This window comes from Talpa occidentalis, unplaced genomic scaffold, assembly GCF_014898055.3.
Source record: "Talpa occidentalis isolate TD23 unplaced genomic scaffold, MPIMG_talOcc4v2.1 talOcc4.3, whole genome shotgun sequence".
Taxonomy (NCBI): domain Eukaryota; kingdom Metazoa; phylum Chordata; class Mammalia; order Eulipotyphla; family Talpidae; genus Talpa; species Talpa occidentalis.
Genome location: NW_023603184.1, coordinates 9,631,132 through 9,657,016, shown reverse-complemented (window position 1 = coordinate 9,657,016; position 25,885 = coordinate 9,631,132). Strand labels below are relative to the sequence as shown.

Genomic DNA, 25,885 nt, shown 5'->3' with positions numbered 1-25,885 from the left:
AAACATAATCAAAAACAATATTACCAGTTTGGATGGCAAAGTTGGCAAAATATCTTCATTTACATACTGAGCAAATGTAAAGCCAAACTCCACTGGCTTTCAATGAAATGTTTACATTTCTATGGAAAATAACCAAAGATTTCAATGGAAAAACAGTGAGTTAGCATTTATTTTGTACTAATCATGGGACACTTAGACATCTTAGTTTATGCTCCCAAAATAACTTCAAGAAAAAAATCTACTTTCTATAATTAAGGAAACTAAGGAATAACAAAATTAATAGGTCTATTTAGGATCCCTAGATAACAGGTGGTGGAACAAAGTTGAATACAATGTTTATCTGGCCCCGATTTCATTGTGTTTCTCCTACAAATCCTCTAGAGATTTCTTTCACCATTTTATTCAGCCTATTTGCCATTGTAACACTAATTCTGCCTTTCAGAATACTGTGATATTTCCCTCCACATTTTAACACTTATATCTTGATTAGTATCTGTATCTAGTCAGAGATTATATATTTTTAATGCCTAATAATCTTGAATTCCCAGATAGTCAATTATGAATTCCAAATTCTAAAATATTAGTGCTTGAAGGAATCTTAGTTTTTACCTTTATATAAGAAAAGAGAATGCATTTAAGGTTGACCAAAAAGAGGTAAGGTAAATTGTACAAATTATAGTTCATTACTGACAACACCACACAAGAAAAATATACTGTACCACCAAACTCTCAGAGCTCAGTTTTCCCAGGGTAAGGAAACCACTCTTTTAATTCTTAGTGAATGAGAGTGTGTGTGTGTGTGTGTGTGTGTGTGTGTGAGAGAGAGAGCGAGAGAGAGAGAGAGAGAGAGAGAGAGAGAGAGAGAGAGAGAGAGAGAGAGACAGTGGCATTTGTCATTAAGCTTGTGTAGATACCTGAGGGTATGTACATGCATTTCCGTCTTTGCAGGGTATGACTCTTTAAGTTCAATTACTTAATCAAGGAATATCTATTTCACGCACATATTTGTCAGATTCTCTTATCAGCTGCTGAGGACATGTCAGAGAACAAATAAAATCCTTGCCCTCAGAGACTCTTACAAGAACACCATTTCAGCCACAAAATCTCAAAATCTGCCTAATCAAATTTCAACTGTCCAATTTATATTTCTCCAGAGAAATCATTTTGAAGAAAAGAAAGATCCAACACACTCTCGATCCCCTTGGAAGGTTTTCAAAGACACTATTTATAAATCATTATTCCTTTATGTCTGAATTATAAAATACTTCACAATGCAATGAAAGTTTACATGGACAGATGATATTAGCCACAAATCACAAAGTAGGTTTCAATTTTTCCTGGAGGAATGACATTCACTGAGATACTTCCAAATATCTTTTAAAAGAGTAGGACATTACAAAAATAGTTGTGTCTATGTTACTCCAACTTAATCTTGTCTATATATTTCTTCTTTTTTATCTATACTAAAATGAATTGATATCAGCAGCTTCCCACAGACAAGACCTTATCTGTTTTTTACATACTGCAATCCCTAAACTAAAATCAGAGATGCTCAATTTAAATGTGCATTTGTTGAAAGCCTGCTGTGCATGACATATGCAATCGGATTTTTCCTCACCAGCAGTCAGTCCCATGTGGTTGTTATTACCTCTAACAGATAAGCAAACAAGCTCAGAGGGGTTAAATGGTGCATGTAATACACGTGGTCAGGTGGAAAGCTGAGTATTCAAATTCACCTAAGATGCCAGAGTCCAAGTTTATTGAATTTCTTAGTCAACCTTAAGAAACACAAAAAAAAGTAAAATGTATGAAGTAGCAAGAGCTTCCATAGCTGATTTCCAGCCAGCTCTTCTTAAGATCAGTGAAAATGGTTAACTTTAGGATGCTTTTCCAAAGTTAAGACAGATTCAAATTGTTTTCCTAATTGAAAGACTATGAACATCCAATGAACATCTCCTCACCTGGACTATTTGATTATCATCCATATATAAGACATCAAACTAACAGTCATTAAACAGTAGGACTCTTTTCCCTCAAAAGAAACTGAAAAAATGGTCAGAAAACAGGACTGCTATGGTAGAGAAGGAAATTATAAGCATGAGTATGACTGACAGCTTCAGAAAACCACTGACAACTTGGTGTTGAAAGAATTAAATGCAAATAGTAAGCTGTCTATTTCTACACAAAATCTTCTTGAGCCCACTCACACACACTATTGGGCTTGTCTACAAAGTGAAAATATTTAACTAACATAGGACTCCTTATAGCTAGTAAGACTCTGAATCCAAATTATGGATTTGGGGGCCTTAATATTAGAAATAGCATTTTACACCATCATATTTAAATTAAATCATTGTCTGAAAATCTGTCATTATTTTTGCATTTCAGGTACAGACAATGTAACGTGTAGCAAAAATGATACACACAGTATGCAAGAGCTATCTTCTGCAATTTTTAGACCTAAAGTGCACATATCATAAAAACAGCATTATTTCCCCCTAAAATCTCATTTAAGTATATTTTTGCTGAGACTTATTTTTCTATACTTTAAGGAGAAAAACATTTTCAGTTTGCAGTTTGAAGCAGCTTTTTGTATCTAAAATGATAGTTGTAGCCAATCTGTCCTGATGAGTCTTCCAAAGAAGAATTTGGCAACTCCCGCCAGAGTAATTGCACATTCCCTAGTTCTCAAGTGTAACCACTGGAATTGTTAAAGTGCTTGACCAGCTTGTATTCATCCCCAAGGTTAATCCAAATTGATTTGAGAATAACCACACAGGCAGCCATCCGAACAGAGTCTCTGATGCTTGGAACTTTGCATTAACATTTCACAAAACTATTCAACAAATCAGACATTGCTATTCCATCTCACAGATGAGAAAATCGAGGGTGATGTTTTAAAAACATTGTCCAAAAAGGTACCACGAGCAAAGAAAAGGAGGAAGATATTTGAAAAAGTAACTTCAAAACCTATAAAGCCAGTAACTTTTTCTGGACATTCAGTTCTCAGCGGAATCTCAGAATACAAATACAAATACAAATACTACCTACTCAAAAGGCTACACAGTAGGCACTAATCTCAGACCTAAATCAACACAAAAGGTAGGTTTCTAAATCCACCAAGGTCCCCATAATTCTTCCATCAGCTCAATGAACAAGTACCCTAACATTCCAGCTCTGACTGCCAAACCCAAGAGCTGAGCCCAGCTGAGCTGTAGGACCCTCTGAGGCTAGTGAAGTCATTCACCAGCCAGCAAGGCAATGTCATCCTGAGATGCTCAGTCACCTCCAGATCTAAAGAATCCACTTAAGTGGAGCTAGATGGGAGGACACACTTCAACCCACAATTTCTAACAACTTCCAACCCCCACCCCTCCACCACCCTTCCCTGCATTCCTTTCTCCAGGAAAGTTTGCAGGTATGTGCATGGCACACAGAGAGAGGTGGCCATGTGAAAGAGGGGAATGCACTTGGAGGTCTAATTGGAGGAGCAGTGAAGGGATTTTGATGTCATAAAAAAAAAAAAAAAAAAAAAAACAACCTTCCCTGATTTGCAGAGCCAAGATGATGGCAAAGTCCGGTTTCCCACGGGAAGCCTGGCCTTGAACTCTGCAGTCAAAATCTTCCCAGCACATTTTTCCTTTTTCCTTGTCAGTGGTGCTAAGTTGCAACTGAGCAGGAAGTTAACATACCTTGAGTCAATTTATGACCACAAGTGTTGATTTCACTGTGGTCACTCAAAGCAAAACAAACAAGCAAACAAATGGCAGAGATTTATAAGATAGGCAGCTGCATGCTTGGAGCTCAGGGGAGGGGGTGGGGGAGGGGAGCACCCCCCCCCCATGGTTATTTTCATAGGTTGGTAAATTTACTGCCTGATCTGTGTCCCAACAGGAAACATGTGTCCAGAAAAATAAATTAGAGAAGAGCTCAGCTGTGGGCTAGTTTAGTTAAGGAGTAATGAAAAGGATAAGAATAGATGATGTGAGTGAAAGAACAGACTCAGAAGCTTTTAGCAGTGTGTTTCTGGCTTCTATTATCACCTCTCTACTATAAATCTAACTCTACTGATCCTTAATGACTCTCTAGGGACCACCACTCACTGCAGTAAAAGCGGCCCAACGCCAAGAAGGGACCCTAGAGACCGCCTTTCAGCTCCTTTGGGATATGCTAGGGTTGTGGATCTTATTATTTTTTAATAGTATTAAAACTAGGGTTATCTGAGCTCTGCTATTAAAGAAAAGAAAGGAAAAAAAAAAAAACAGGTTATGAATGTTGGAGATGGGATACCCTCGAGGTCCAGAATGTTAGTTTATTTCAAGCCCTCAGGACAACCGGCTTCCTTTGACCCTTCTAGATAAAACAGCAGTGGGCATTGAAGTAGCCACAGCATGTGCGGTCTATTCCTGTCCAGGTTGATCCCAAACTGCTTTCTGTCCCCTGTTGTAAGGCTTTCGTGAGGCACCTGTCTCCTACCACTCAGCCATTAACCCAAGAGTTACAGCTTTTCTAGGCCTCAGTTTCCTTTTTTATTGGCATCAGATCTCTGAGGAGTCATCTGACTCTAAAGTTATATGAGTCTATGATTCTGATGGAAGGCCCCAGAGAGGAATACAGAAGGGTGAAGAGGAGGAGTTTTGTTGTAAAAGAAGTAAAAAGCCAGCTCCATGACCCAGGCATTTATGGGGAAGGAAAGAAACATCCCATAGTCCCTGGGATGCTAAATCTTTCAGCCCTCTCTCTCTCTCTCTCTCTCTCTCTCTCTCTCTTTTTAATACTGACTTCTTGTCCTTAAAACTTGCACAGACAAGTATTGGTACTCAACACACAGACCTTTTCTTCAGCCCCTTTATCTAAGTTACCACAGGACACTAGATTTCTGTCTTTTTTCTCAAAAGCCCTGACCTGGTGATGCTGGGAAGGTTTCCGGCAAAATCCAAGTCAAATGCCCATCTATAATCTCTGTATGGCCTTTCTGTTATCCACCAAAGTGGGGAGTTAGAAGGCAGTGGGGTGGAAGAGCAGAAGGCCCGCCTTGCCTTAGCACAGGTGAGACTCTAGAGAATCTGAAGACCACACTTAAGCATGTGTAAGCCCCAGAGTCTGGGGAAAGTGCAGCCACCTCTCTCCACCACTTCCTCCCTCATATCCACTCTCCCTCCCTCCATCCACCCACCAGCCAGAAGCCATCCTTCATCTGCTTGGTTATTATCATATTTTGGTGTTAATACATTCTGTTGATCTGCAGTGTCAGGTTAGATAATGAAATTTAAAGTGGGTCCCTTCGATTTCCAATGGCTAAACATGTTGGCATCTCACTCCAGGCTGCCATGCAACTTAAATGCATTCGAGAGTGTCAATCACACAGCACAGCACCCCACACTGCAGCAGCTTTCTTGGGGAGATTTTTTTTTTCTCCCCTGGTGAACATTTGCAAAGGCATTTGCTCAGGATGCAGACAACCTGCATCATGATAGCAAACCAGCTTATCAGTGAGCACAGACTGATGGAGCAAATGCGTGGGCCACCCTCTTCCTTATTTCCTGGCCCCCAACAGCCAGATCTTTAAACATTAAATAAATGGGGTGTGAGGGGGGTACAGGGACCAAGAAAGCTTACACCATGGGCATTTTCTCCACCAAGAAATAAGAAAATAAGGATCACTCACTGTATTTTAGACTGATCACAGCAACATCCGGATGGGAATCCAGGTGGTTAAGAACTAGCAAACACGCATGATCTTGACATCAAAAAGAAAAAAAAAAAGGGGGGGGGTTGATGAAGACAAATCCAACTGCAATTATCCGTCAATTTTAGTCAACATAGGCACAAATCCAACTGTGCTCTGCTGGTTTCTTTGCCCCAATCAATGCCTCATTCTACCGCGGTCAACTTTTCTTCTGTGAAATTTCTTTGCAGATGTATTATTAATTTCCTCTCCTCTTGTGGGAAATTCAAAAAGAAAAGAAAACACCACCGTATCGGGTCTTTACTTTCCTAAAAAAGCCCCAAACTTTTCATTCCACAAATTAGCTCCTTGGCTTACTTTCTCCCTTAGAGAAAAATGAACATACTTTTTTTCTTTGTGGATCCTCCGCTCTCCATTTCCAATCATCCTTTTGGGGAAGGGGGGGGGCAGCTGTTTTATTATTTATTTATGTCAGAACACACCAACCCCCGCGGGTCTGACACTGGTTTATTTCATTCCTCAATTCTCCCTGTATGCACATAGACACATGTGTGTTAAGATCCAGGTCTCACGGGAAAAAGCTTTCTTCTTCTTTCTTGAGCAATCAGTTTATCCACTGCGTTCCATTCCAAGAGAGAGCTGCGTCCCGCATCCTTCATTTCTGCCAGGCACCCAACCGCCACCGCCAACCAAAAAGTCTCATTTTACATCGTGGATTCCTCTCCCCAGGCCCCCTCCCCTTCGAGGAATTTGGGGATCAACTCCCCCCACTCGCCACCCTTCTGGCCGGCCCCTTCTCCAAAGATCTGATTAGATTTCTCATCACAACCCAGTGCGCAATTGGATTTTTGATTTCAGCCACCCGGCCAGCCACCTTCCCCTCTCCCTCCAAACTCCCTGTTATATCCTGTCTCCTTCCCTCTACCGCCTCTGCAATTTCATAATCTCACGTTAAATGGATTGCGGGGGGCGGGGGCGGGGGTAGTGGAGGAAAATTTCAAGGCTCCGTCAGCTGTCAAGAAGAAACCCATTCCTTTCCCACCCACCCCCCGCTACTTTTTTTTTTTAAGGCTAGGGGTGGCTTTCCTTTGCTCTGTCCCCGCCCCCACACCAGCACCCGGTCCAGATCCTCCAGGTGTTGCAGAACACCGCGAGCAAGGCCGGGGATCACGGGGGAGACGCGTGACGCGGTCCCTCGCCGGTGGCCCCTGCCAGCCCCCGCGCCCCCCTCTGCTCCATCAGCGCGTCGCGGATCCGGGGGCGCCTCGGCGAAATAAGTTCAAACTGGGCTTTTATTGCAAAAGGGGAAGGCGAGGTGAGGGGAACCGGCGGGGCGTTAGATAAACGAAAAATAATAATTAGCAAACGGAAAAGAAAATGCAAAATGCAAAATGCAAAAAAAAAAAATCTTAATCGCTGGCTCCTCTCATCCTTCTCGAAGGAAACCGCAGCTTTGATCTCATTCCCAGCTGCGTCGGGTACATTTTAGAGCCACAAGTTGGTTCCTCTCCGCGCAGACCTTGGCGACGCCGGCTGGTCCTTGGCGAGGAGACGCGTCCCCGGGAGCGCAGCGGCTCCGCGCAGTCCTTAGCGCCATCGCCCAGGCTCGCGGCTCCCTGCGCGGCAGCAGCCCGGGTCCCCTTCCATCCACTTCGGCTGGAACTCTCTTCCTGCCCCTCCTGCTCCGCTTTCCCCGCCTTCACCCCAAATAAATGTATGCGCTCCCCGTGCCGGAGGCAGGTCCTGCCAGTCTAGGCTTTTTAGCCCACGTGCCCACGTTAGGGTCCTGCCTCCCCAAATCTCTCGGTCTGCAGTCCCCTTACCCTCTTCTGCCCCTCTTTCTTTCCCCCTATCTTTTCCCTTTCTCTGCTTGTGATCAGTAAAATACAATTACCCAATTACCTCCCATCATCCTGGCACTGATTGGTCAATTGCATTAACACTTGCAGTCAGGGAAGACCGGATTGGAGCCGCTGCGCGTGGCACCGCTGCCACCTGGAGGGCAGAGCCAGAACAGCTGCGCCTCGGAGCCACCCCCCACTTTGGGGGTTAGTAATAGGCGAAGAAACTCAGGAGTTGTGTGGGAGAAGTTGTCAATTTTTTTTTTTCTAAAACCCTGCCTGTTTTCATCCTGAAAGCGAGGAGTTTAAGCTACAAAGGGAAAGACATTGAAATCAAGTCACCACTAGGATTCAGAAATATCACGAAGCACACCAAGCTGTTGCTTTCAGATTGTTAGGCAAGGGACTCTGGCCACCCCCCCTAGTCAGGTAGGCAGGTGACAAAGTAAGGATTAACACTGTGCTATTACCTGGGAAGGCTGATCTGAAGGAATCCGGGAGTAGCTGAAAAGCAGCTAGGGAGGGAGCGGGTGGCCTAGCAGGATAATCTCACCAGGAGGAAGCGCTGTGCTGGTGAGATAGGAGCTTTCAGCCTATGCAGTGTTGCAGTAAATTGGCCTGTTCAGTTTGTACAAGACATCCAAGACAGCTTGACAACTCAATTCCGACAGCCCTCGCTCCTGGATGTGGGCTTTTCCATCAACCCATCTTAGGGGAGAGGGTAGCACGTTGCAACTTCTCAGCATCTTTTAGAAAAATGAGGGGGTCCATAAAATGACATTGTTTCTATTATATTTATTTTGGTTTCTTCTCCCTTATATAATTGTCATAAGACCCTTCATAGCCGTGTCATAAAGCACTATATAATTATCATGAGGCATAAGTTGGGATATTCATTTTATAACGGGAAGGCTTGTGACCTTGAAATAGGAAATGGATAAAATGAGGGATGTTGATTTAAACAAGAAAACATTACATATGTTGGAGGCAAGTCAATATTCCCTTGTTTCAAATTCTCTGATTAACCATCTTGTAAAGATGTTCTTTGTTTTTGAGAGATCAGAATATGTACTTGGTTTAAAAAATAATTTTAGATAAAGTGTGTAAATCATAATGAGAATTGGCATCGCACATAAAGGGAGAAAATTTTTACAAGGGAACATCAGAGGCATATCCAATTTGACACCAAATGTTCTTTTTTTTTTTTTTTTCATTCTCTTTATAGCACATAGATATTTCGCCTCTGAGTTAAAAAAAAAATGCATATATACATTTCATGGGTATGAAGCACTTACTCTAATATGTATCTCAGACATGAATACCTGCAAAGCGGGTGGGGTAGGTCTTTTTTCACAGGTGGATCATGGTTTATTATCATTTCCCCATCATTTTGGAGTTTGGATATAGATATCCATTGCATCAAATTGTGAAATTGTTGAGGGTTAATGGCATTGCTTCTATTTTGTAATGAATGCTGTTTTGATTGATTCAAAACACTAGTGGGCAGTTGACTATAACTTTAATTTGTCTTTTGAAGCCCTTATCCTTATATGCCAGTTATAACCGATCAGCTAATAAATCACTAGAAGTGTATTCACATGTTTTTTTCTAGAAGGCTTCAAAGAGCCTACCTTGTGGTTCTAAAGGAAGCTAGGAGCCATTTGCAATAAGAAATTTCTTGTTAGAGACAACAACATAAAGGCCAATGATTTGTTCTTCAGAGCTGATTATTAGCTACTTATTAGACATCTTTACAGCCTTTCAGAATGAATTAATCTATCAAAGAAGCAGGGAAGGATCAGTGCTGTTTAGCCAAGAGGAGAAAGGAAAGGTTTTCTGTTTTTCTTTTCCTTCCCATTCAGCAGTGACAATTGCTTTTCCCCTATCAGTTACCCTTGCATACTATATGACCTTGAGTCAGTCATTTGACTTTCAATCTCTGATTCAGACTGGTCCATTGATTAAGGGGTATACATGGCATGGCTTTTGCTGACTTCCCATAAATATCACTTTGTTTAAAATTCAGAACAGGGCCTCCCCGGTGGCACAGTGGTTGAGCACTGGGTTGCGAAGCTGCCCGCAGCCTCTGCAGTGCTGGTTCGATCCCCGGCTGCTCCCTGGCCACCGGAGGCGGGTCCCGCATGTCAAGTTTTGAACCCAGATCTACCCATTTTTAATTCTTTCAGTTTCCCTACATTTAGGTCTTAGGGATTTAAAGAAACCATAAGATAGGGCCTCCCTGGGGTGCAGGCGCTTGGGTGCAGCACTGTGAGGCTGCCCACAAACTCTGCAACATGGTTTGATCCCGGCTGGCTGGGGAGATACCCACATGATGTGGCAGACCTCTCCTGTGTCGCCGTTGCTCCCTTCAGCAGTGTATTTCAGTAGATCTGCCTGTTCTGTTCCCCGCTTTGTCTCTGGTGAATCCTCTGACCCTCCCACACATCTGGCCTGTACCCCAATTCTTGTATGCATGAATAAATAAAAGTTAAAAAAATAAAAACATAAGACAGTCATGAGCATGCAGGTTGTCATTATCAGCACTGAATTTCAGTAGGGGGATTGAAGTTACCATGTTTGTCACTAAAAGAACTTACTCAAAGGGAAGTGTAGCAAGCAGCAAACTGTCATACAAATACACCTGCAAAGCTAATGGTTATTACTTGCCAGGTGCTACTTTCAGGATGCAAATGGACTCTTTTTGTAGCCCTCTCTTGATTCTTTCAGGCCAGCAAATATTTAAATAAGCATTAGCATGTATACTTCCTGTATACATGGGAAAGACCTAGAATGAGAACGATGGAATAACTATTCACATGGCTTCAGACATCACCTTAAAAAGCTTAGCTAAGATAGAAGGACTTTGGTGGGTTTAAAGGGAAGGAGAGCTGAGGAGTTACCAGGGAAGGCACAGTAGACAAATGTATGCAGATTAGTTCAGCCTTCCCCCTGCTAAAAGATAAGGAGACTTAGGTCTTCCTCCTCATGTCTTTACAAAAGTTTACAGGTAAATAAGTTTCCCAAAATCAACCTCCATCCAGACTTCAGAGCCCCTCCCATGAAATCAACTTTTTGCAAAAAAGGGCATTTTGGGATTGCAGATTTTTGCTCATCCGTACTATTAACTAGGACAAGGCATGTGCTTAAGTAAATTTCTTTTATTTATTTATTTTTTTAAATTTTTTTTTAATAGAGGCATGTTTTATTTATTTGTTTGTTTTTGTTTGTTTGTTTTGTTTATACATGCACTGGGTACAGTCAGAAGCGCGGAGGGTGAGAGAATTCACCAGAGCCAGAGCGGGGAGCAGAGCAGGCAGAAGGACCGAAGTACACTGCTGAGGGGAGCATCGGGCGGCAGGAGAGGTCTGTGCACCATGTGGGACCCTCCTCTGGTGGCTGGGGATCGAACCGGTGCTGCAGAGGCCGTGGGCAGCTTCGCAACCCAGCACTCAACTGCTGCGTCACTGGGGAGGCCCAAGTAAATTTCTTTTAAAAAGCTCTTTTAGAGGAAATAATTCTCCAGGAGTTGGGCACTTTCACTTAGCCCACCTAATCACCAAAAGCACAGACAGCAGACATGCCATTAAGATGGAATGACTTAGGGGAAGATGGTTCCAGTGGGCAACATGGCAGCCTTAGACTGTGGACATACAGAATTCTCCATGTGCTCTCCTCTCCTTATTTGTAGGCATTTGGGTGGTGAAACAAAGCTATCATGTTATTTTGTTGTCTGTTGGTAATTCTACCTGGTATAATCTTCAGTCAACAGCAAATGATAGCATCTTGTAATCAGAAAAACAAAACAACAAATAGAATATATTCAGTAAAACAGAAGCTATGGATGTGTCCCTTGTGATTATTCATTTGTTTCAACAGGCTACAGGCTACTCTATCAAGTATAATACATAAGAATTGAGTCTTTATGTTACAAATCTGGGATAGATATTCCCTTTTCACTTCTAAACAGGGACTAGAATATTCTGTGGGATATCTATATCAAGGTTGCCTCTATAGTCACAAATAAGGACATTACAAATTAATTTATTTAGATCAACTTATTTTATAAACCATTTTAATGACAAAATGCCACATTAAGTGGTAGCAAGTAGCATAACTTGCTACTTTAAAATATGCCTCTTTGGCATGGGATTCTTTTGGATTCATTATTTTAAATAAATAACAGGAGGAATTCTGAAACCAGTATGTTACCCTTTTATGAGACATTTTTACATTTATAAAAGAGATCTCCATTTTTAAGGGTGTCTCCCATCTGTACCAGGAAGTAGATGATGACCAAAATTTCTATAAGCCATTACCAGTGGAGATGGTTTTGTTGTAAATCTGCATAACAACTGCATCTTGTTTGCCTTGCTTTGCCTGATAACCTTCCTCTCCTCAATATCTTCTTTTGTCTTTAAGTAAAGATGCTATTTAAGGTGGTGTTCTTGTACCACAGGCATCTCAATGAAGGGGTAGGTATTACGTTTCCCACTCCACTTAATGAGGGGTGAAACTAAGCAACCAGGTAAAGGTTCATAACATGGAGAGCAGGTAGGATCTGGGGAGATGCATGAAGAAGGGCTGGCTTGCTTCTTGGTTTTAGAATTGCTGCAGAAACTTGGGGGGTTTAGAGGAGACATGTGGAGGAGACAGATACAGAGATACATGGAATAGACACGTGGATGAAATACATGGGGAGGCTGATAGTGGCAGCTGTTACTTTGATTTGTACTTTGATTTTCCTTCTTTCATCCCAGGCTTACCTGGCATCTTTTGCCCCTTGTTAAGTTCCCCCACCAGAATATGTCTTAGACTGGCAGCAGATTTTGGATATTAGCAGCTTTCCTTCAGGCTGGCCCTGTTTGGGTGGGCATTTACCTACCAGGTGATGGGTAATTTTGGGTATATTATTATGAGACAAATATCCTTTCTTCTATTTTCTATGCACACTAATCTTATTAAAGTTCTTTCAGACTAAGTCTGCTTCGCTTTTGTGCACACAGATGGTCTGACCCTTTTAATGTATGAAAGCTTGGGGGTCTCAGAGTGCTCCTCAGTCCAGGTGCTATAGTTCGAGCCTTTTAAGGAGTTGTTCAGTTTCCCTGAGTATCTCCATGCATACAGGATGTATGCGTGTTATTGAATTTCAGTCTTTTTTTGTCCTGTTTATCTGTTTAATATATTATGGCTGGGGGAGGGGAGAGAAGAATCTCAGTCAAGAAACTAGGCTCCAGGGAAAATTATTTTTCCTCCCTTACAGTGGGAACTTAGTGCAGGTGTCAGGCTACAATTATTCCAAGAATGGTGTATTTTAGAACCAGATGTCCTAATAGCCATCTATTCTTTGCTCCTTGAAATAGAGATGACGATACTAAAGTGCAAGAAGATTTGCAAATTTCTGCTTTTTTTTTAAATAGAAGTCTCCATGATGGCTCCTCCACCCGGCTCCAGTCCTACATTGTCTTACTTTTCTGGCCTCTCATACTTATTTTTTTTTTTTTAAATAATAGCTACCACTTACAGCTTATGAGGGCCCAGCATAGTTCTAAATAAGTTACAGAAGTCATCTCATGCAATTGCCCCAACAATTTTCTAAAGTGGGTAAAATTACCATCCCATTTTATACATAATGAAAATGGAGTTAAAGTAAGGACACTCAACTAAGCAGCAACAGAGGCAAGAATTTTAACTCAAGTTATTTTTCTTCAGAGGTCCATTCAGAGATATATTTTGTGAAAAATATATCCTATTATTACATATTACAGTGGATAGAAATGATTTTTCTCATGTCATATTCCCCTACAAACTATGATTAATTTCATAACTTTTTTTTGTATTTTAATACCTTGCACATAGTTGAATGAATGAATGACTAAGATTATGATAATAGGAAATGGAAGAACCGAAGCTTTTTGTTTTTTACTGAAGTCTTTCCACTGTAATACACAAAAGTTAAAAATATAGCATACTTATTGCCAGGGTACATTTGATGAAGTGAAAATCTAGTCTTTGCATTTTGCTTAGCAGAACACTGCTGGGAGACATAAAGTAGCTAAGAAAAGGAATCAGATAAAATTGCCGTGGGAGCCAGAACATGGGTCCATATGACCGAGGGCTATTACAATTCCAGAGAATTCTGCCAAACAGAAACCAGACATCCCCTAAAGGGAGAAGGTAACAGAAAACTTGATGTTCCAATGGATAACAGCCAGCAAGGACCAAGTCCTCAAGTCAGAAAAAGCCAATGAAAATAGGATATAAAAAAGCCCAAATGCTTATACTACACAGACTTCTCCCATCTCACCTACTGCTTCTCTTAGCAGTGTATTTCAAAAAATCCACCTGTTCTGTTCTCTACTCTGTATCTAGTGAATTCATTCACCTTCACAATCCTGGCCTCACCCTGATCTCCCCCTAGCACTTAAGCAATTGTTAAATAGAAAAACATGCCACCAAAAGAAATAGTTTAATCATAGAATTATGACTACTGTATCAGTTAGCTATTGCTGGATAATAGACTATCTCCTAACTTGGTAGCTAAAAGCAGCGATTATATTATTATTGTTATTATTATTATCATCATTTTAAATATTTATTTATTTATGCATACAAGAACCAGAGTATGGGCCAGAGGTGTGGGGGGTGAGAGGATTCACCAGAGACAGAGTGGGGAGCAGAACAGGCAGACTAACTGAAATACACTGCTGAGGGGAGCAATAGATAAGACCGAAGAGGTCTGCTGTGCCATGTGGGTAGCTCCCTGGCCAGCAGGAATCAAACTGTGCTGCAGAAGCTGTGGATAGTTCCACAGTGCTGTGCTTAACCCCTTGCATCACCATGGAGGCTTAGCAATTATATCTCATCAGTCCACAGGTCAGTTAGATAATGATTTAGTAGGCTCTTCAGATGTGGTCTGAGATCATGTTTAGCTGTTCTAAAATGTTCCCACCTAGAGATCCTGGGAGAATTCAGGTCTAACTGTCTCCCTTTATCAGCTCTTGGAACAAGAAAGTTTCCTGGCAATAGCAGAAATCCAAAAGAGCAAGAAGAAAGGCATGGGCACTTTTCAAGCTTCTTTGTGAATGAAATTTGCTGACTTTGCAGTGGCTAAAGCAGGTCAACTGGTCGAGCCCACTGTCCAGGAATGGGGCAGGTCATTCCACCCATAATGGGAGATCACTGGAAAGTTCCGTAACAAGAGGGAATGAAGAATCAGACTGATTATTGCAATCAACCATAGCTTCTCCCTTTACAAATAACAATGTCTTTAATGATTTACCTGGGATTACAGAAAATTCTCCAGATAAGACACCATTCAATCAGGGACATTCATTTCAACCAGTGAGTATTAATTTCCCATTTGTGTTGGGTATTGGAAAGTTGTCACTTACTCCTCTGCTGACCCTGCATTCTTGATCACATTTCTTGATGCTAATCAGAAATGCTTCATACATCTCCCCAATTCTCTTTACTATATTACTTTGAGGATATTGCTAGGGTATCCTTTTAGTAAAGTTAAAAATAATCCTCTACTCCTCGCCCAGCAGGCAAGTTTGGGAGGCTTGGATAGAAAGGGGAATTGATAAATAGGGTTACCATGGAAATTGGGTCCTAAGACTGACCATGGTCTGGAAAGAACATCCCAGTTCCAGGAATGGGGAAACAAAGTCAGGACACATCTGTGTCAAAGATCAACATGCAAAAAAACAGTAACTGGAGCAAGTGGTTGCCCCAAGTAAGAACACCCTTGAAAACCGAAAAAAGCCTCAATCCTTTCCTCAGTGCAGACGAGCCCTTCTCACCTCTGCTCCCCTCTGCAGAGTATTTAATATATGTGTCTTCTCTCTCCCTCATTCTGTCTTTGCTGAATTCTTTCACCCACATGCCTCTGGTCATCACCCTGGATTTCCCCACCACAGAGACTACACTCTGGTTCCTCTGTGGACTCCGCCACTAGTCTATCTTTTTCCCATTCTATCTTATTTCTAGCACTGGTTAGTTTCTGGAGAAAAATAAAGCTGATGATAAAATTTAAAGTAAGAAATAATAAAGGAAAACCATGGTCTATGTGTACAATAATGAGAATCCACACACTGGGAAACTATTTGCAATGCATAGAGCTAAGGATTCATAGTCTAAATATATAAATAGATCTTAGAAATAAATGAGAAAAACAACCTTACAGTTGAGTGGGCAAAAAAAAAAAAAAAAAAAAAAGGCGTAACAAATTCACAGAAGAATGGTTGTTTTAACTATGTAACTATGTTGTCACTATTTTAGCTATTACTTAACTCCAAGACTGGCCCTTTGGCCTCTAAGTGCATTTTGATTGAATGAATGGACGACTTTCTACTTGGTCAGGAGAGGAAAGTGGGTAGATAGCAGATATGATAATTACAAACAAGGATTATATAATATGGTTAGAATTTGATCTGAAATTAGTATACAGAACTAGAGGCACAGAGAAGGCAGCAAGCTACCTCTGTGTTGAGGCTGTCACAGAGGTTTTCAAAAATATATATGAAATGTGTTAAAAGCTTCATGAATGTTAGTATTCAGTTGGTAAATGCAGAATTACCCATTCTGTAATCAGAGGGCAGCCAATAATGCACATTCTAAGAAAAAAATAATCTGTGGCCCAAAGATTAGCAGGGGTAAAGCAGAGCTAAATGACATACTCGGTTATGGGGATAAAGAAATGGTCATTCTAGTATGTCAGTCACAGATGTTGTTCAGAGAAAGTGTAATGGGTGTTGCCCAGGAAGAGGAGAATTTCCAGGTTCCCTGTCCCATCCAAAGGAGGGTGGAGCTAAGGAGAGAAGGTGCTAGGAGGAGGCTGGAGAAGGAAGCAGGAGGGAGAGGAAGTAGGAGACACAGAGGAGGCACTTGGAGCAGAGAGACATGTGAAGAAACTGTGCTTGCTTCTTGGGCCTGGACTGGTTGAAACACATGTGGGTGAGAAACCTGTGGGGAGGTTAACAATGGCAGCTTTTCTCTTGATTTTGATTTTGCTCTTTTCCTCCCAGACTTGTCTGACTCTTTCTGACCCTTTAATGTGGGTTCCTGCCAGAAGGTGCTTTAGACTTGGGCAGGCTTTTGGGCCTTGCTATGGGCCAATCCCATTTGGGTGGACTTTTACCCACAAGGGAATGGGTAACTTTGGGTGCTTGTTTTGGAAACTATATTGTTTGTCTTTTTTGGTATTGTTTACTAATTGTTTTAAAGTTCATTTCCATTAAAGGACTTATATGTTTTGTCTTGATGCAGTGGATGGCAGAACCTATTTAGAGTAGGAAGGTTTGGGGGTTCTGGGGTGCCCCTCACCCTGTCCTGTAACAAAAGCATGAGTGAAGGGAAGTATCTTGAGGGAGGATTCTTTCACTACCACTGCAATGGATTTAAGTGATAAGAAAGAAGCTGAAAGAAACAAAACTATGAAAATTTGCAACCAATTCTGAATCAATTTAGACCAACTGATATTTTAGAAATCCTTTTTAAATGATGACCCAAGATCTCATAGCACACAACCTCCTTTATCATATGTTTTCAAGAGATATGATGTCTGTGCATAGAAACCACATGGTAGTATTTTTGTACTGTCTAAATTAGGATCCTTTGCACCAAGAAGAAAATTGCCCATAAAGGTATCTTTAAAACTCCACCAGGAATTAGTAGATGGTGTGAATCCAGTTGTGTAATTCGGGAAGACAGCTGCCTTTTAATCTAGCTAAATCAGCACTTGATACTAAACAACTCCTAAAGAACGTCATTTTATTTCAGCATTAGCCATGCAGTACAGATTCAAGAAATGATAGCTTGTTTCCCCACCATATTACTATTGTGTTTTCAGGAAATGAAGTGCATAAATTTCAAAATTCAGTTTGCTTCACATTGGAGATTCATTAGCATGTCTGTGATTCCAGGCTTTTAGCTGACTTAGTAGCACATGTTTCCAATAATGTTAAACAATCTGAATTTTTAAAAGTCCAGGTTTCTAACATGCACAGCATTTTCGAGAGCAGCAAAAGACTAAGAGATGCTGCAGATTAAAAAAAAAAATTGCTAATATTTACACAACAAATCAAAACACCTTTATCGCTTGAATGAGATAATTCTCCAAAACCAAAAATAAAGAATATTATTTGGAGTTGACTTTCAAAATTGGAAAGGGCAGGGGATCTTATCCTCAACACACAGATCTTTTTAACACATAATAAGTGTGTGGATTTTGTAGGGGAAATGAAATATAAAATAAATATTCTTGAAGATGAAGATTGTGAGGTATGTCTTAGTGTATGGTATTATTGAATGGAGTAAACCCAGTGTGACAGTGACTGAGTGTTTGACATTTTACTACAACTACAACTGACAATCTTCCTAAAATGATTTTTATTGAAATTAAAAAAAAAAATTATAGACATTTATTTTTGAAGAGGCTATGTCCTTTTTGACATTTTTCCTTTTTATTCCACTTTATGTAAGCCTAATGCCTCAATTTTAGTTATTTCCCTCCTTCAAGAAGGAGGGAAACTAAATAGTAAGAAACTAAATAAACAATTTTGCATAAAGGTGATAATCAATCTGATCCAATCCATTCATTTATTAAACACATTTTGACCGAGTACCAATTTCAGCGGTTCATGATGCGATGATGAGTGGGCAATTTATTATCAACTTTTTATTATTTTCCAGAGATGCTTATATTTTTAGAAATGTTTCACTTATACTCAGAAAGGGGATGAGCTTGACCCAGGAAAGAGCATGGAAAAGCGTTATGGGAGTGACTAGTTTAGAATTATGCAGATTTGAGTTAGAATTTGACAAACATCCATTGTTTGTGCTTTAGGAGAACTGCAGATACTACAAGGCTGTATCTTTAAAAGAAAGGGGACAAGGGAGGGAGTCAAGAAATAAACCTGTATAGAACAACACAGATCTGTTTTTGTTTTGCTTTTTTTTTTGAATGAAGTTTGTCCAAAAGGCAAAGGGACATCATTGAGGGATATTAAGTTAAGGAGTAACTTGATAAATTTGGGATTTTCAAAAAATGTTCTATTTTATAGATGATTTGAAGAAGAGAAACAACTAGTGCTGGAGGGAAATTAGGAAACACTGGGAAATCAGGAAGATACAAAGAAAGGTAGAAACTTTGGGGCTGACGAGAAAAAGGTAGATATAAGTAATGTCAAGTGTTAGAATCTAAGAAACTGTATTTATGTGCCTGTTTGTGCATATGCTCATGGGTATACACATATGTGACATTTTATTTATAGGATAGATACAACTCCTGCTCAATATAATGAAGCACTTCCTAAAAACAAAGCTCTCTGAACAGGGAATAAGCTACGTTCTCATGACTGTCATTGGAGTTGCTATGGCATAGGCTGCAAATTGTGGCTGGGTCTTTAAAGCAGGCTTTGAATAGATAAGCAATTCCCAGACATCAAGACTGATAGACTGATTAACCGTCCACTGATTCACTAGCAAAAATGAGAAGAGTAAGGGAAATATAGTGGGTTTGTCCTATCAAATAACTGAATTTAAAGCAAAAATCACCAATCTACAATGACTTCTTTCCTAAATTTTTATAACTATAATTTCTTCTCACTTTTATTTAGTATTATTTTAAAATATAACTATCTGGCAAAATGCAAATTGGAAGCACACTATCAAGACACTGTATATTTATTCATTTTTATGACATAATGGTGCTATAGTTTGGGACTTACTAGGCTGAGGTCTTTGATGGTACTCTTAGATTTTATCCTTTTATCAAAATATGTCTACCTGGAGAAGTGCATTCATAAAGAAAGTTGTGATTCACATTAGCGTTCAATCTTCCATTAAACAAAGAGTTGTGTCAAACTATACCTGCAAAAAATGCTCCCAAAGTTTCCTACTATAACTTTTTTATTTAAGCTACCTCTTAAAATCACTTGCTCAAATGTTCCTTTCCCAGACAAATACACCATTGGAAAAATGTTCAGAACCAAATGGCCACCATCATTCACCAATGCCGATTATTCTGAAAGACCAATGCCAGACCAATGCCAATTAGGTGTAGTGTCACATACAGACCTACAGAGCTGGGATGCTGCTTTCCACCCATCACTCAGGGACTTGGGGATCTGGCCATCTAGATGTGTCCTGATGGCACTCCTTTATCCTTGTGACAAGCCATGCCACAAACTCAGCTTTGGGTCACAGAAGGTGCTTCTAAGTCCTGTGCAGTCACATGCCACATTTCACATGGAAATGGCATGGAATAAGTCAGTTTCCTGTAACACAGTATGCAGGTGCATGGCAGCCATGGACTGGCATGTTGATACATTGTTGAATTGCTGCTGAGAGGGTCAGAGACTTTTGCTTTATTTTGTTCATAGGAAATATTAGCTGATAAAGCCAAGGTAGAATTTGTTTTCCTTCGTATCTTTAACATCTTCTCTAGCCCAAAAGGTAACTTTTTGGACAGCAGGACTTGGATGAAAGAAGGTCAGATCCACCCAAGGAATAAATTAAAAATTCTCACATTGGTTCACAAACATTAAGCAGTAATAGTAAGCAGTAATTCCCTGGCCTCCACCTCCTCACAGCCTTTCACGGTGTCTTACATTACTTGCTCCTCTACCTTAACCTCTCAAGCCTCACAGTACTTCCTGCCTTGCCCACAGTAAGACTTGATGCTGTTTCATTTGCCTAAAATATTTCCCCTCTTTTGTTAGGCACTGATATTTGTGATCTTCTAAGAGAGGCCAGACCTTCCAAGCTGATGAAGTATCCACCAGTGTCTATCAACTCCCCATGCCATGCTTGAATTTGTTCAGATCACTTACTTCATCATCTCTATTCGTGGAGATGTCTGTCTATCCCTGCAGGAATACAGGGGCCTTACTTTTCTTTTTCATGGCTATCTTGTTTATGCATAGAATGTACAGTGAAGACACTACATTCAAATGTTTGGAAGAAGAGCTTAAATCACAAAACTTAGATCTGGAAGCCAAGCAAATAGCATGGATATGGGGAAAAGGGAGGGATCTGAGAAGACATGTCGCTCTCCTATCTATTCTATGCTTTATTCTTAGGTTAGATTTGATTGATTGACTTACCTATATTCTTTCATATGTAAACAAAGTGGGGGTTATTTTTCTGATTTCTATTTGCACATATATAATATTGCCTAAATCTTGGACACGTGAGTCCAACATCTTATGCTTGAATATTGTTCCATTTCACTACCTCCTAGCTCTGTGACCTGGGGTCTGTCTCAATCTCTCTATGCTCCGAGCGGCTCATCTGTGATGGGTAGATCTATCTCACAATGTTAGTGAAATGAAAATGAAACATACATATGCAACAGCACAGTTCCTGGCATTTAATTAGCACTCATTTAGCATTAGTGGTATATGCTATTATTAATAAGTATATTATGCCAAATTTCAGTTACTGGGGATCTTCTGTTCCCTTCCATATACTTTTGCTTGACCAGGTAGCTAATTCTGTAGCTGCCCCTTAATGAGGCAGCAAATGTGATAAAGAAAACAGAACCTTGGTCCATGCTCTTTGGGAAAAATCAGAATGACTGATTACAGGTCAAAGTTACATTTATCTATACAAGTTAATAGCAAAATGAATGTTGAACTGTGTTTGGAAGCATATTAAAGAAAATGTCATTTTGTCCTTATCTTTCCTATAAAGAATTAGTCACTGTATCTTTAAAAAGGTCAAACTTTTCTTCTCTGTTTCTAAAGAAATCTCAAAATGTGGTGTGACCTTGAACTAATTGCTTTACATTTCTATGTCTCAGTTTATCTGTTTTAAGTTAGTATCACGATTCCTAGTACAATAGCTGATTGCTTCATGGTAATGAGGTGAAATCAGCTTCTCATGTTCAAAACCCGAGTCACCTTTAAAGCTCCCTTCTATACACACCCACGCATTCTTTCATTTGCCTCATTCTCTAGTCTACTTGTTGGTATCATTTGTTTTTGCAGGTGTCCCTTCCGCCATGCTTTCACTCCATTTCAGTCTCTGAACACACAGCCTCAGTTCCAGACCCATTGCTTCCTCCCTGATTTTCAGCTTCCCCAAAAGGAGCCCACTAGAAGCAGGAACAGGGGTGAAAGCACTGGCTGTCACTCAAGCAGCAGGGAAAGAACAAAGACTGAGTGCTTACTATATGTGAGGCACTGTGCTAAGCACGCTCAATGCTCTATCATGCCCACATTCAGAGAATCTCATTAGCTACTTGATTTTTTTTTCACATCCCTCATTGCAGTGTGGCCATAATCTTGCTCTGTCATTTGCCATTCAACGATGTCAGGCAAGATATGTCATCTCAAAAGACCTCAATTTCCTCATTAGTAAGATAGGGGAAATAATGCAACCTCAAAATGTGATTATAGGAGTTTTAATCTGCAGTGCAATGGGTATTTGGGGTCAGGTAATTCTTTGGGGAGATGCTCTGTGCATTGCAGGATGTTTAGCAGCATCCCTGGCCTCTACCCACTAGATGGCAGTATCACCCTCCCTTCTCCTACCTCAACTGTCCCCTCTGTCCACCCCTCCCACCTCCATTTTGAAGATGGAGGTGTCTCCAGACATTCCACAATCACCTCCCTTAGCACAGACATATGGGAAATTACTAGGATATTGAGATGCTAGGCATAATTTGTCGCTTTCAGTCTCTTAATTCTTGGGACTTTCTTGTATTTTCTCTGTTCTACAGCTTAATCAGAGGACTTGAAACTCCCAAGATGAGATTCGGTTCCCCTGCTTCTTGCCTTTGCAATTCTTTGCCACACTTTTCTCCCTTACTTCTGCCTTGCAAATTCTTACCCATCTGCCAGAATATTTCTCCTCCAGAAGTTTCCGCTAGTTCCTTCCAGCTGAACATTTCTCCCACCTGATACTTTTTGCCAACATTCTTGTGCTTCCCTGGTGACCTTTATACCTCCCTTCTGTGTGACTGACAACCTCCTGGGAATGAGATTCTTGTCTTTTTAGTCACTTTAGAAGTAAGCACAGTTTTCTGACATGCATTACTCACTCATTAAATGATTGTTAAATTGAATTTAGAACACAGAAAAAGTGAATGACATATTATAAGGCAATGACTACAAATGGTAAAATAAAAAATGTTAGAAAAAAATAAAATTTTATCTAGATCCTTGTTGAAATAATCAGATAATTGAACCAATAGAGGTTTATTGTTTGAATTATTCTTGCAAATTGCTTTAGTTTTCTGCTTCTCTTTGCACATGTAGAAACAGCTGAGAAAGAATTATAGTTGTCATTTGAAAACTATTAAGTGATTTGCCTACTGATGGAATCCATTTCTTCTGCTAGAAACAGAATTTATCAAATAAAGGAGGTACAAGCAAATCTACATTATTGTTTTATTAATCAAGAGGGAGGGCCAAGGAGTCAACTGCCAGTGTGGAATGATGCAAGTTACAGGTGAAATGGTATCTTTTTTCCACTTTCACCTATTGTCATAGAACAAAAAAGTACCCAGCTGCACCCTAGGCACCCCACATTCTTGTTTGTGGTGATAGGTAAAATTGCCTGCTCTATAAGAGTTTGAAAACTAGACAAATTTATACACATTCTTTGTTAATATATGATGCAGGTGTGATAAGGTGGAAAAGACACTGTTCTTCAAATTGGAAAACATCGTATAAGCTGTCAGCATTTCCTCTTAAAAGTTTTGTGACTATGTTTGCCTGAATATTGGGCTCCCAAAGATGTGTACTCCTGAAACTCCAGAACCTGGGAATATGTCATCTTATATGGTAAAAGAGACCTTATAGGATTCTGAGGTGGGGAAATTATCTCAGATTATCCTGATGGGACCAAATTAGTTAAAAAGATTATAAGAGGAAGACAAGAGGCTCAGAGGCAGAAAGAGCAATTTGAAGATGTCACACAGCTGGTTCTGAAGATGGGGGGATGGCCCACAAGTATAATCACTGGTTATAATCACAATTAGTTACTGCTACATACCTATCAGAATAACTAGTGTCCAAAAGGGTTGGCAAGGATGTGATGGAACTAGAACTCTGACACACTGCTGGCAGGACTATAAAATGTTACTACCACTTTGAAAAAATAATTGATTTTTTTTTCATATGACCCAGGCATTATGCAAAAGAAATTAAAGCACATGTCCATATAAAGAGGCACACACCAACATTCATAGCAGCTTTATCTGCAATACTCAGAATGTAGAAACAATACAAATACATATCAACACCTAAGTTAGTAAACAAACTAGAGCCTATCCATATAATGGAATAATACTCAGCAGTGAAAACAAAGACTTTTTGCACATGCTATGACATGGAGGAGTATGAGAATAATTATGCTGGTATGAAGGGATTTGGACAAAAAGAAGTATATATTATGTGATGCCTTTTGTATAAAACTTCAATAGGACCTCCCTGGTGGCACAGTGGTTTGAGCATAGCACTGTGAAGCTGTCTGCAGCCTTTGCAGCGTGGGTTTGATTCCCGGCCAGCTAGGGAGATACCCTCATGGCATGGCAGACCTCTCCTGTCTCGCCCACTGCTCCCCTCAGCAGTGTTTTCGGTCTGTCTGTCTGTTCTGCTCCCTGCTCTGTCTCTGGTGAATCCTCTCACCCTCCCATGCCTCCGGCCTATACCCCTGTGCTTGTATAAATAAATAAATCTTTAAAAAATTAAAAAAAATAAAACTCCAATAAATGAAAGACCAAGGCAGGGGAGTAGGGTCAGGACAGAAGGAGGACATGGGAACATAGGGAAACTTTGGGGGAAGATGATTATGTTTATTATCTTGAATGTGGTGACGGTTTCACAAGTCTTGAGGCATGTCAAAAATTTAAATATGTCCAGTTTATTGTATACCAATTATACCTCAAGGTGGTATGTGTGTGTGTTGGGGGGGGGTGTTGGGAATTAAAGGGAAGAGAGAAAATATGTGGCTAAATTCAAGGAACAGCACAGGGGAAATCAACCTGGGCACAATGACTACATTTATATGCCTGGAGCAGAGAGAATATGACTAGAGGGAGTTTGTCAATAGTATTCAAATACCAAAGTAGTTATGAGAGCACAGTTCTGAAGCCAGGTTTCTCCAGGTTCAAATCTTTGTTTATTTTAATCATGGAAAGATTTTATTAAATAAAATAATCTTTAAGTTTTGATATTAAAATTGGGTATTTATTTTTTATCATGGTAATATATTTTCTTTTTTTTTTCTTTTATTTTATATATATTTTTACATCATTTTTCATTTTTGCACAAGGGTCCAGGAAAAAGACTAATTATAATAAAGTAAAAATCAAAATCAACAAGCAACTATAAGCCAGAGACACACTGTGCAGGGCGTGGGGGGATAGAGGAGGGATTAGGGACAATAGAAGGAGGGTGGGAATTGTTTGGGGACTATAACCAGGTTCAAATCTTAATTCTCCTTAGAAGGTTTTTTCTAAGTTTCCCCAGATTAAAAAAAAAAAAAAAAAAGGAATATAACAGTATCCATCTCAGAGGGTGGTTTTGATGGTGAAATATGCACAAAAATAAAGTGTGCTAAGTTAATTTATGGAAAATATTTGTCACATGCAAACATGCCATAGTTAACATAATAAGTTTGACCATTTGTGTTATTTCTTTTGAACAACTTTATAGCAACATAATTCATAAAACATGTGTTTCTCCTTTAAATGTAGGGTTTCATGGTTTTTAGCTTATTCTCATGGTATAACCATCACCATCCTCATTTTAGAAAAGAATGCCACCTCAAAAAACCCTCTCTGCCCAATATTGATCATTTCCTATCCTTCTCAACCTACCTAAGGCAGTAGTTAATACCTCTATTTCCACAGGTTTTCTTCTTTGTATTCAAATTGATATAGAACTACATTCATAGGCAACGGTAGGTAGAGTTGGAACTATCACATTTATAGTCTTTTGTGTCTGCTACTTGCACTCGGTGCAATGTTTTCAAGTTCAACCATGTCATAGCATGTATCAGCACTTCATTCCTTTTGATTTTCAAAGAACATTTTGCCACCGTTTGTTCTAGTTGTTGTTATTACAAGGTAGACTATTTTTGCTTGAAATGGAGGGAGAAGGGAGGAACAGAGGCGTGAACCCCATGATTGTCCCACAGCCCAGGAACAGCAGGAGATGTTATTTGACTAGAGAAGGGAAAGGTGGCAGAAAAAGGAAGCTGCAAATTTCAAGGACATGTGGCAGAAATTCGTTTGCTTCCCTACTGCTGTCTCTGCCTGGAATCCAAAGGATAACAGGTGACTCATTCATTCTATACAGAGACAATCCAAATGCAGAAGAAATTCCTGCTTTCTTACTCACTA

The 25,885-nt window shown here is 40.0% G+C and overlaps 1 protein-coding gene across 10 annotated transcripts in view; it reads right to left on the bottom strand.

Annotated features, from left to right (window-relative positions):
• The window catches only part of LRRC4C (leucine rich repeat containing 4C), a 1,047,300-nt gene that overhangs the window by 155,011 nt on the left and 866,404 nt on the right, over positions 1-25,885 (bottom strand). For 2 of the 10 annotated variants that reach the window (XM_037522440.2, XM_054699261.1), the window contains exon 1: positions 5,669-6,892. The exons of 7 other annotated variants lie outside the window; for them this stretch is intronic. The gene's annotated coding sequence lies outside the window, so the exon portion shown is untranslated. Of the gene's footprint in view, positions 1-5,668; positions 7,534-25,885 lie in introns of those variants that run through there. One more of the 10 variants, XM_054699259.1, reaches the window with a different exon arrangement.